Below are 9,249 nucleotides of genomic sequence, written 5' to 3' on the forward strand. Positions count from 1 at the left end.
CAATAAATTAGCAAACGCGTGCCGCCCGTAGACTGTTCGTAAGCTGCTTCGTTCAAACTTGCCGTCACCTCACTACCGCTTGGCAAATATCTATAGCGTGTTTGTAAAGGGCGGTAAACCGGGTAAACCACACTTCACATCACACTTGAGTGACAAGTGTGGAAGCACGCCATCACAATCGTTCGCCAGAATACCAAAAACAGGTACTGGGGATAGACAAAATGATCGGAACAGGCAAAATTTTCACTGTTCAAAAAAAAAATACATTACATTACAAAAAAACATTTAATGTTCAATTAGCTGTAACTTTCCGAAAAGTGCATTGAATATTTACAAATTTATACTGTAAGTTCATTAACTAGTTGTGTATCAGTGGTCAAAATTTGGGAAAGATCGGGCCATTTTTCACGAAGTTATAAAGATTCTTGAAAAAGGAAAAGTTATCCGATAGCCAACTTTGAGCTGTTATATCTCCGGATTCAATAAACCGATTGCAATGAAATTTTGACCACTCATGACTTATATAATGAATTCTGGAAAACATCAACTTCATCAACTAAACTCACAGTAAAAAATTGAGAATATTTGATGCACTTTTCGAAAAGTTACAGCTAGTTGAACATTTTTTGAAAAGTGAAAATATTGCCTGTCCCGATCATTTTGTCTATTATTCCCTGTATGTAGTTCTGCGACTAATAGTAGTATCAATGATGCAAAAAAATGTAAAATTTGATACGAAACGGAAATAGGCACTGATTAAAGAGGGCTGTGAATCACTATCGTAGTAGACGGGAAGTAAACAAATAATTTTCTGGATAAACAATGACTTTTGAGCACCAACTGTGTTACGACTTACATTTGAGATTCCACATCAACTTTTAACCTTTCAGGACGCGCGCCATCAAGCAGCTGAAACTGCACCACGCTCACGCTACATACGACGAGCGAGGTTTTTTGGTAGTGTTGTACTTTTTACAACAGCGCGCGCGCTGAAGGGTTAATATAATATATCTATAGACCGAAAATGTACTAGGTGGCAGTACTGTCTAAGGTACGAATTTGTCATACTGCCATTTAGAGATATATGTTTCTGAGCTTAGTGAACAATGGAGCCCATATGTAGCCACAGCTGTAAACGTGTGGGTATTCAGCATGACTGTGCTGAGGGTGACGGGTTCAATTTGCCCGATTGGCCCAGGAACTTTTCGTAAAGGACAATTTCTTGGGCACACGATACACACATGCAAAATGGTACTTGGCAGAGGAAGCTCTCAGTTTTCAGTCAATAACTGCGTTTTCAGTTAATAAACTCTGAGAAGCAGGCTTTGTCTCAGTAGTGGGGAAGTTTTCGCCAAGATGAAGATGAAAACTGAAACTATCTGGAAATACTGATTTTTTTCTGAAGGCAATGATGCATCAATTTCGTCATTCCTTTTTTTTATTCTTGTATGATCTTCTCAATGTTGTCAGATTTAAAAAAAATAGTGTTCAAGTGACGACTTCATTAACCCTTCAGCACGCGCGCTATTGTAAAAAGTATAACACTACCAAAAAACCTCGCTTTTCGTTACAGTGCGAGCGCGGTGCAGTTTCGGTTGCTTGATGGCGCGCGTCCTGGAAGGTTAAAGCCTGTATCCGCAATAATCGGGACACAGAGGTACAGCTGTTAGTTTGTAATGAATCGGTAAAATTGGCCAAAAAATTTACTGAGAACCCTTTGGTGTATGTTTATTATGTGTACCAAATTTCATAAAATTTGATGCATTACTTTTAACTATGAAAGAAAAGCAAACAAACGTGGTTTTATGTATTTTGTACAATCACGCCCAATTTCCATTCACATAGTAGATGTTTTTTCCACTACAATTCATAGTTCTGTGAGGCTGATAATGAAATTTTGTAAGTAGTTATGACACTTATAGATACACTTTCTTGCAAAATTTCATCAACTTTGATCAATTGGTTTGAAAGTTACTGGCGGTGATAGGGGTGAGTGTTACTGAAAATGTTTCGTGTTTTTCATGTGCAATTTTTGCCTATTTATAACTTTCGAATGTCTCAGCCATTTTTCATGAAATTTTCACAGAAGGAAGTTGATTATGTGTATATTATGCCTGCAGAATTTGATTCTTATTGGTATAGTACTTTCAACAGCACAATCGAAAGAATAAGGGGTGCTGAATAATGTTTGTCTGAGGGGCTAAAATCACGGTCAGTCCATATACATGTTTTGACTATAAAATTGTTGATAGTGCATCGATTTGTTTGAAATTTTGCCTATGCAAAACAAGTAGATTGACTGGTTTGTGTTCAAAATTTCAGGCATTTACTTTGCCAAATTCAAAAGTTACAGCGCTGAGAAGCTAAACTAGGGGCTGTACAAAATTCAATTGCAAGTGTTCTACTGTTTCATTGCTATAACAAAAAGTACTAGACCGATTTACATGAAATTTTGCAGGTGAAATGAACACATCTTAAGATGTTATCAGGCCGAATTTAAGCAATTTTAATGAATCTATTGCAGATTTACAGCTGTATTTCTGTGTCCCGATTATTGCGGATACAGGCTTTAAAAAAAGTTTTATTTTTAACCCCTTCCCGCCCACAACTTCTTTCAAAGTTTTGAATGCTAATAAATGCTTTGAATAAAAAGTACTCGAACAAAAGTTGGAATCACTTCAGTTAATCGAAATCTTAAACAAAAGTTAAAGCTGTTGATGACCTGGTCATTGTTGAACAAAATTTTGGACATATGGGTTTACCGAATGGAATTCTATGATACATATTTTTTTATCTGTATTAACGAGATTTTTAGCCCTAGGCTAGTTCATCTTGGGGCCCACGCTTTACTTCCTTTCCGAAAGATTCATTCATTTATTTAGTTAACATCAAATTCATGATAAATACTGAATCAACAATTTGCCGCCATAATACTCGATTTGCAGCTGCAGCTCTCCAACGTCGGTCACGCCCAACGCTCGCCAGATCACGCTCCACCTGGTCCGCCCATCGTGCTCTCTGCGCTCCACGCCTTCGGATGGTTAGCAAACACCAACTTTGCAGGATTGTTGTCCGGCATTCTTGCAACATGCCCTGCCCACCGTATCCGTCCAGCTTTAGCCACTTTCAGGATGTTGGGTTCACCGTAGAGTGCAGCGTGGATCATTTGTTGACCGGCCGTCGATGAAACCGGCTTGGTAACTTCCCACGAACTCATTTACTTTAGATAAAAGACGACGGAAGATGATCTGGGATAGCACTGCGGCATTCAAAATGGTGATCGCTCGAAAGTTCTCACACATTAACTTGTCGCCTTTCTTGTGGATGGGACAGATTATCCCTTCCTTCCACTCCTCCGGTAGCCGTTCGGTTTCTCAGATCTTGACTACTAACTGGTGCAGACAGGTGGCCAACTTTTCCGGGCCCATCTTGATGAGTTCTGCTGCGATACCGTCCTTACCAGCCGCTTTGTTTGTTTTTGGGAGTTGGTTCGTTAAGGTTCGTTCCCTTTCGTCTGCTGCACCAACATAGTCATTTCCTCCGCTGCCTTGGTCCTCCGTGCCTACATTATCTTCGCCATTCAGGTGCTCGTCGAAGTGCTGCTTCCACCTTTCGATCACCTCACGTTTGTCCGTCAGGAGGCTCCCGTCCTTATTCCTGCAGATTTCGGCAGCTTCTGGTAGAACTTACGATAGAAGTACCCACATTTTGTGAGTTTGTCGGGAGTGGGAAGCCAAAACATCGATGATTTAGAATATTTTTTACAAAACTTGCCCAATTTCAGTAACAATTTTATCAAAACAGCGATCTAGCTTTTCGTTCAAATTTTTCAATCAATCGTACATTGTTCTGATTTTTGCCACGAATTCTTAATAAGTTTCCCGAGGAATTTCAAGAGATCCATTTTTTAGGTTTAGTTGGTTACTAAAAACACTTTCTTGTAGAACTTTTCCAGTCGCACAAGTTTTTAATACAGAGTAGTGGACGTACTTTGGCCCGGGGCATGTATTTTGGCCTACCCTGGGATTTTTATTACATTTATCATATAGGGAATCGCGCTACTTGGGGGGTGGCTTCTATATTCGTCTGTTTTCCACTATAACTCAGTCAAATTTGAATCAATTGACACAACTTTTGGAATGTGGTGAGATAGGTATAGTATCTACCCGTGTACAACATTTCAAGTCAATTGGTTCAAAATTGACTGAGTTATAGTGGAAAACAGACGAATATAGAAGCCACCGCCCAAGTGGCGCGGAACCCTAGTCTTTACAAAATCTTGGCAAATTATTATTGGAACTTCCAATAAAAGTGTGCCAAAATTTTGTAGAGATTTTATGATAAATGTAATAAAAATCCCAGGGTAGGCCAAAATACATGCCCCGGGCCAAAATACGTCCACTATTCTACCATATTATCAGGTTCAGTTTCTGAAATGAGCTGTTGTTGATTGAATCTAGATAGGTATTTAGAAAAACACTTCGAGTTCAGTTCCGCAGCATGTGCATTTATTAACGCTTGAAACCTGACTGACTATCGCTTCGCTCAGCGGAAGTTGGAATCACCTACACCTCATCTGCAAGAAATTTAGATTCACTTTATAATAAACAAGACAGTTTGACACATGGTTTGGCGTTTCTCTTTGCTATAAACGGTATCGGTATAAGCTAATTGCTATAGTCGGCCAACCTGACGCTAGTCGTCCTCGACCTAGAACCCTTGAAATATCTCATCCTCATCGAATCCTAAGAATTCTTCATTTTCGGAATCAACCTCTGATACACTGGGATCAATCTCTTCAGATAAATCTAGGTCCTTATTAACGACTGAAGGCTTCCATTTGCTCATCGTGTTGGGTCCCAAGATTCCCTGAAATGGCCTTTGTGAGATCTGCATACCTGGAATATCTGTAACTACATAGCGGTCGTTGTCGAGACATTCTTTCCCCATGTACGGTCCCCTGTTCTTCGGCTGCAACTTAAAGTTGACACCAGGAACTGGATTGTTTTTCAGCATGACGAAGTCCCCTTGTTTAAACGTGGTATTTGTACGCACTTTTGTATCAAAATATTTCTTGTTTGTGTCCTGCACTTTAACAGACTTTTGAGATGCTGCTTCTCTTATTTGTTCCAATCCCCTGTCGTTATTTGATTCCACATGCAACTCACCCAGAATGCTTGTCTCTTGGCCCCTACGCTGATTCACTCCGAACAAAACCATACTTGGTGTATTGTCCAACTGATCGACAGAAAGTGTTATTTAAATAAAATTCAACTTCGTTCAAATAGTTATCCCAATTTTGTTCGTCCCCCTCTTGTCGAATTTTAGACAACACTGGTGCAATGACCCGATTGAACCGTTCAATAGCTCCGTTTGCCTGTGGATTAGCGGTACCAGTCAAAACGTGCTTAACGCTACGCGAATCAACGAAATATCGAAACTCATCACTTGTGAAGCATGTTCCCCTGTCGGACACAATCCTACGTGGCACAGAATACTGAACGAAATAGTTTTCCAGACATTTTATTACCTCCTTGGACCCAGTACTTTTTGTAGCATATAGTTTGATGAACCTCGTAAATGCATCTACTACGGCAAAAATATGCTTGTTTCTTCTAGGTGTTACCTGTAGAGGGCCCATGTGATCGACGTGTATTGTGTCAAATGGTTCTACTCCTTTGTCGATGTTTTTTAAGTAGTTCTCGTGTTTATTCTGCTTTTTAGTAAAAATTATGCACTTGATGCAATTTTCCACATGTTTCTTAGCCTTTTCGCTCATTTTTGGAAACCAGTATTGACGTCTGAGGTATTCCAACATTTTGGTGTTACCGAAGTGACCCATTTTCTCGTGTGCTTCAAACAGGAGGTTGGATTCCATTTCATCCGGTACGTAGAAAAGTAATTTTGGTCCGTCTTTTCTATACACCAGGCCATCCCTCAGCTCAAACAGTTTATGTTCTTGCTTCTCCAGATCAGTACGAATCTTCTCTATGTTACTATCTCGAAGCTGACAGGCAATCAACGCTGTTGACAATGAATCACACTCTTCCACAACTCCCACCATGTAACATCTACTCAAGGCACGGTGCTTCATTTACCGTTATAATAAAATAAAAATGACCATCAAAACCTTAAACGCCATTCTTTTTCTTTATCATTCCTACACCTCTGGACAAATTTTTAAAAAAATCGTTAGACGAAATTTTGAGTTACGCCCTTTTAAAGGGCCTAACCCCTAAAAAATCAGGGTTTCTATAGAAAAACATCATATTTCATAACGGAAGCATGCTTCTGCCAACAAAATTTGAAACGCCATTCTCTTTCTTTATCATTCCTACACCTCTGGATAAATTTTTAAATTAATCGTTAGATGAAATTTTGAGTTATGCCCTTTTAAAGGGCCTAACCCCTACAAAATCAGGGTTTCTATAGAAAAATATCATATTTCATAACGGAAGCATGCTTCTGCCAACAAAATTTGAAACGCCATTCCCTTCCTTTATCATTCCTACACCTCTGGAAAAATTTTTGAAATAATCGTTAGGCGAAATTTTGAGTTATGCCCTTTTAAAGGGCCTAACCCCTAAAAAATCAGGGTTTCTATAGAAAAACATCATATTTCATAACGGAAGCATGCTTCTGCCAACAAAATTTGAAACGCCATTCTCTTTCTTTATCATCGATGTTTTGGCTTCCCACTCCCGACAAACTCACAAAATGTGGGTACTTCTATCGTAAGTTCTACCAGAAGCTGCCGAAATCTGCAGGAATAAGGACGGGAGCCTCCTGACGGACAAACGTGAGGTGATCGAAAGGTGGAAGCAGCACTTCGACGAGCACCTGAATGGCGAAGATAATGTAGGCACGGAGGACCAAGGCAGCGGAGGAAATGACTATGTTGGTGCAGCAGACGAAAGGGAACGAACCTTAACGAACCAACTCCCAAAAACAAACAAAGCGGCTGGTAAGGACGGTATCGCAGCAGAACTCATCAAGATGGGCCCGGAAAAGTTGGCCACCTGTCTGCACCAGTTAGTAGTCAAGATCTGAGAAACCGAACGGCTACCGGAGGAGTGGAAGGAAGGGATAATCTGTCCCATCCACAAGAAAGGCGACAAGTTAATGTGTGAGAACTTTCGAGCGATCACCATTTTGAATGCCGCAGTGCTATCCCAGATCATCTTCCGTCGTCTTTTATCTAAAGTAAATGAGTTCGTGGGAAGTTACCAAGCCGGTTTCATCGACGGCCGGTCAACAAATGATCCACGCTGCACTCTACGGTGAACCCAACATCCTGAAAGTGGCTAAAGCTGGACGGATACGGTGGGCAGGGCATGTTGCAAGAATGCCGGACAACAATCCTGCAAAGTTGGTGTTTGCTAACCATCCGAAGGCGTGGAGCGCAGAGAGCACGATGGGCGGACCAGGTGGAGCGTGATCTGGCGAGCGTTGGGCGTGACCGACGTTGGAGAGCTGCAGCTGCAAATCGAGTATTATGGCGGCAAATTGTTGATTCAGTATTTATCATGAATTTGATGTTAACTATAAAAAAAATAAAAAAAAAATAAAAAAAATAAAAAAAAAAATAAATAAAATAAAAAAAAAGGAGCCCAAGATGAACTAGCCTAGGGCTAAAAATCTCGTTAATACAGATAAAAAAATATGTATCATAGAATTCCATTCGGTAAACCCATATGTCCAAAGTTTTGTTCAACAATGACACAGGTCACCAACAGCTTTAACTTTCGTTTAAGATTTTGATCAACTGAAGTGATTCCTAACAACTTTTGTTCGAGTACTTTTTATTCAAAGCAATTATTAGCATTCAAAACTTTGAAAGAAGTTGTGGGCAGGAAGGGGTTAAAAATAAAACTTTTTTTAACCTTCCAGGACGCGCGCCATCAAGCAACCGAAACTGCACCGCGCTCGCGCTGTATACGAAAAGCGAGGTTTTTTGGTAGTGTTATACTTTTTGCAACAGCGCGCGTGCTGAAGGGTTAATGAAGTCGTCACTTGAAACACTATTTTTTTTAATCTGACAACATTGAGAAGATCATACAAGAATTAAAAAAAAAAAGGAATGACGAAATTGATGCATCATTGCCTTTAGAAAAAATCAGTATTTCCAAATAGTTTCAGTTTTCATCTTCATCTTGGCGAAAACTTCCCCACTACTGAGACAAAGCCTGCTTCTCAGCGTTAACTTAAAACGCAGTTATTGACTGAAAACTGAGAGCTTCCTCTGCCAAGTACTATTTTGCATGTGTGTATCGTGTGCCCAAGAAATTTTCCTTTACGAAAAGTTCCTGGGCCAATCGGGCAAATTGAACCCGTCACCTTCAGCACAGTCATGCTGAATACCCACACGTTTACAGCTGTGGCTACATATGGGCTCCATTGTTCACTAAGCTCAGAAACATATATCTCTAAATGGCAGTATTATAACCCGCCAGCCTGTCGCGCTTTCCCGTTCGTAAGTGGGTGGCTTAAGCGCCACTCCTAAAGGAGACCACCCAACAGTTTGCAGGTTTGCCCGGCCTGAGACCCTTCCGGGGAATGGGTTAATTTTTGGAACAGGGGAAAGAAGCTGACTGGCTGCGTTAAACTATCCGCAGTACTACAGAAGATACGAAAGACCACAATGCCCTAGAAGTCTCAAGTGCAAAAACCTTAAATGCTTCAAAACCTAAAATCAACTGGGCGGGGTTTATCATCACCGGCCAGCTAGAAAGTCTCTCCAAATCGAACTACTTTCAATTCGAGAGGGTCAAAGGTCGATTTCGGGCCGAGTCACATTCGTATTCCCTGCCTTACTGGTTTGGCACTTCAGGCATTCTCGACAGTGCTTCCGAACATCGCTGTTCATTCTTGGCCAGTGGTATCTCTGCTTGACTGCGTCTAACGTCTTCTCGTAGCCGAAGTGTGCCTTCTCGTGGAGTCTCTTCACAATCTGGTCCCTTTCGGCAGCCGGAGGGTACTGCTTCCACGCATAACGAGGGTCGCTCACTCGACTAGTCGCCTTCACATACCGAAAAATCCTCCCATCTACCACTCGGTAGTCCTGAAACTTCTGTGGATCCTTTCGGATGTCGTCTACCAAATCGTCGTATTCCGGGTCGGCTCCGGTCACTGAAAGTACATCTACTTCGATCGACCGAGATAGACAATCGGCGGTGATGTTACTCTTTCCTTTCCTATACTCGAGATCGAAGTCGTAGGCCTGGATCCTCAACGCCCACCGCATCAGCT

The sequence above is a fragment of the Aedes albopictus genome, chromosome 1 (assembly GCF_035046485.1).
Source record: "Aedes albopictus strain Foshan chromosome 1, AalbF5, whole genome shotgun sequence".
NCBI classification, from domain to species: domain Eukaryota; kingdom Metazoa; phylum Arthropoda; class Insecta; order Diptera; family Culicidae; genus Aedes; species Aedes albopictus.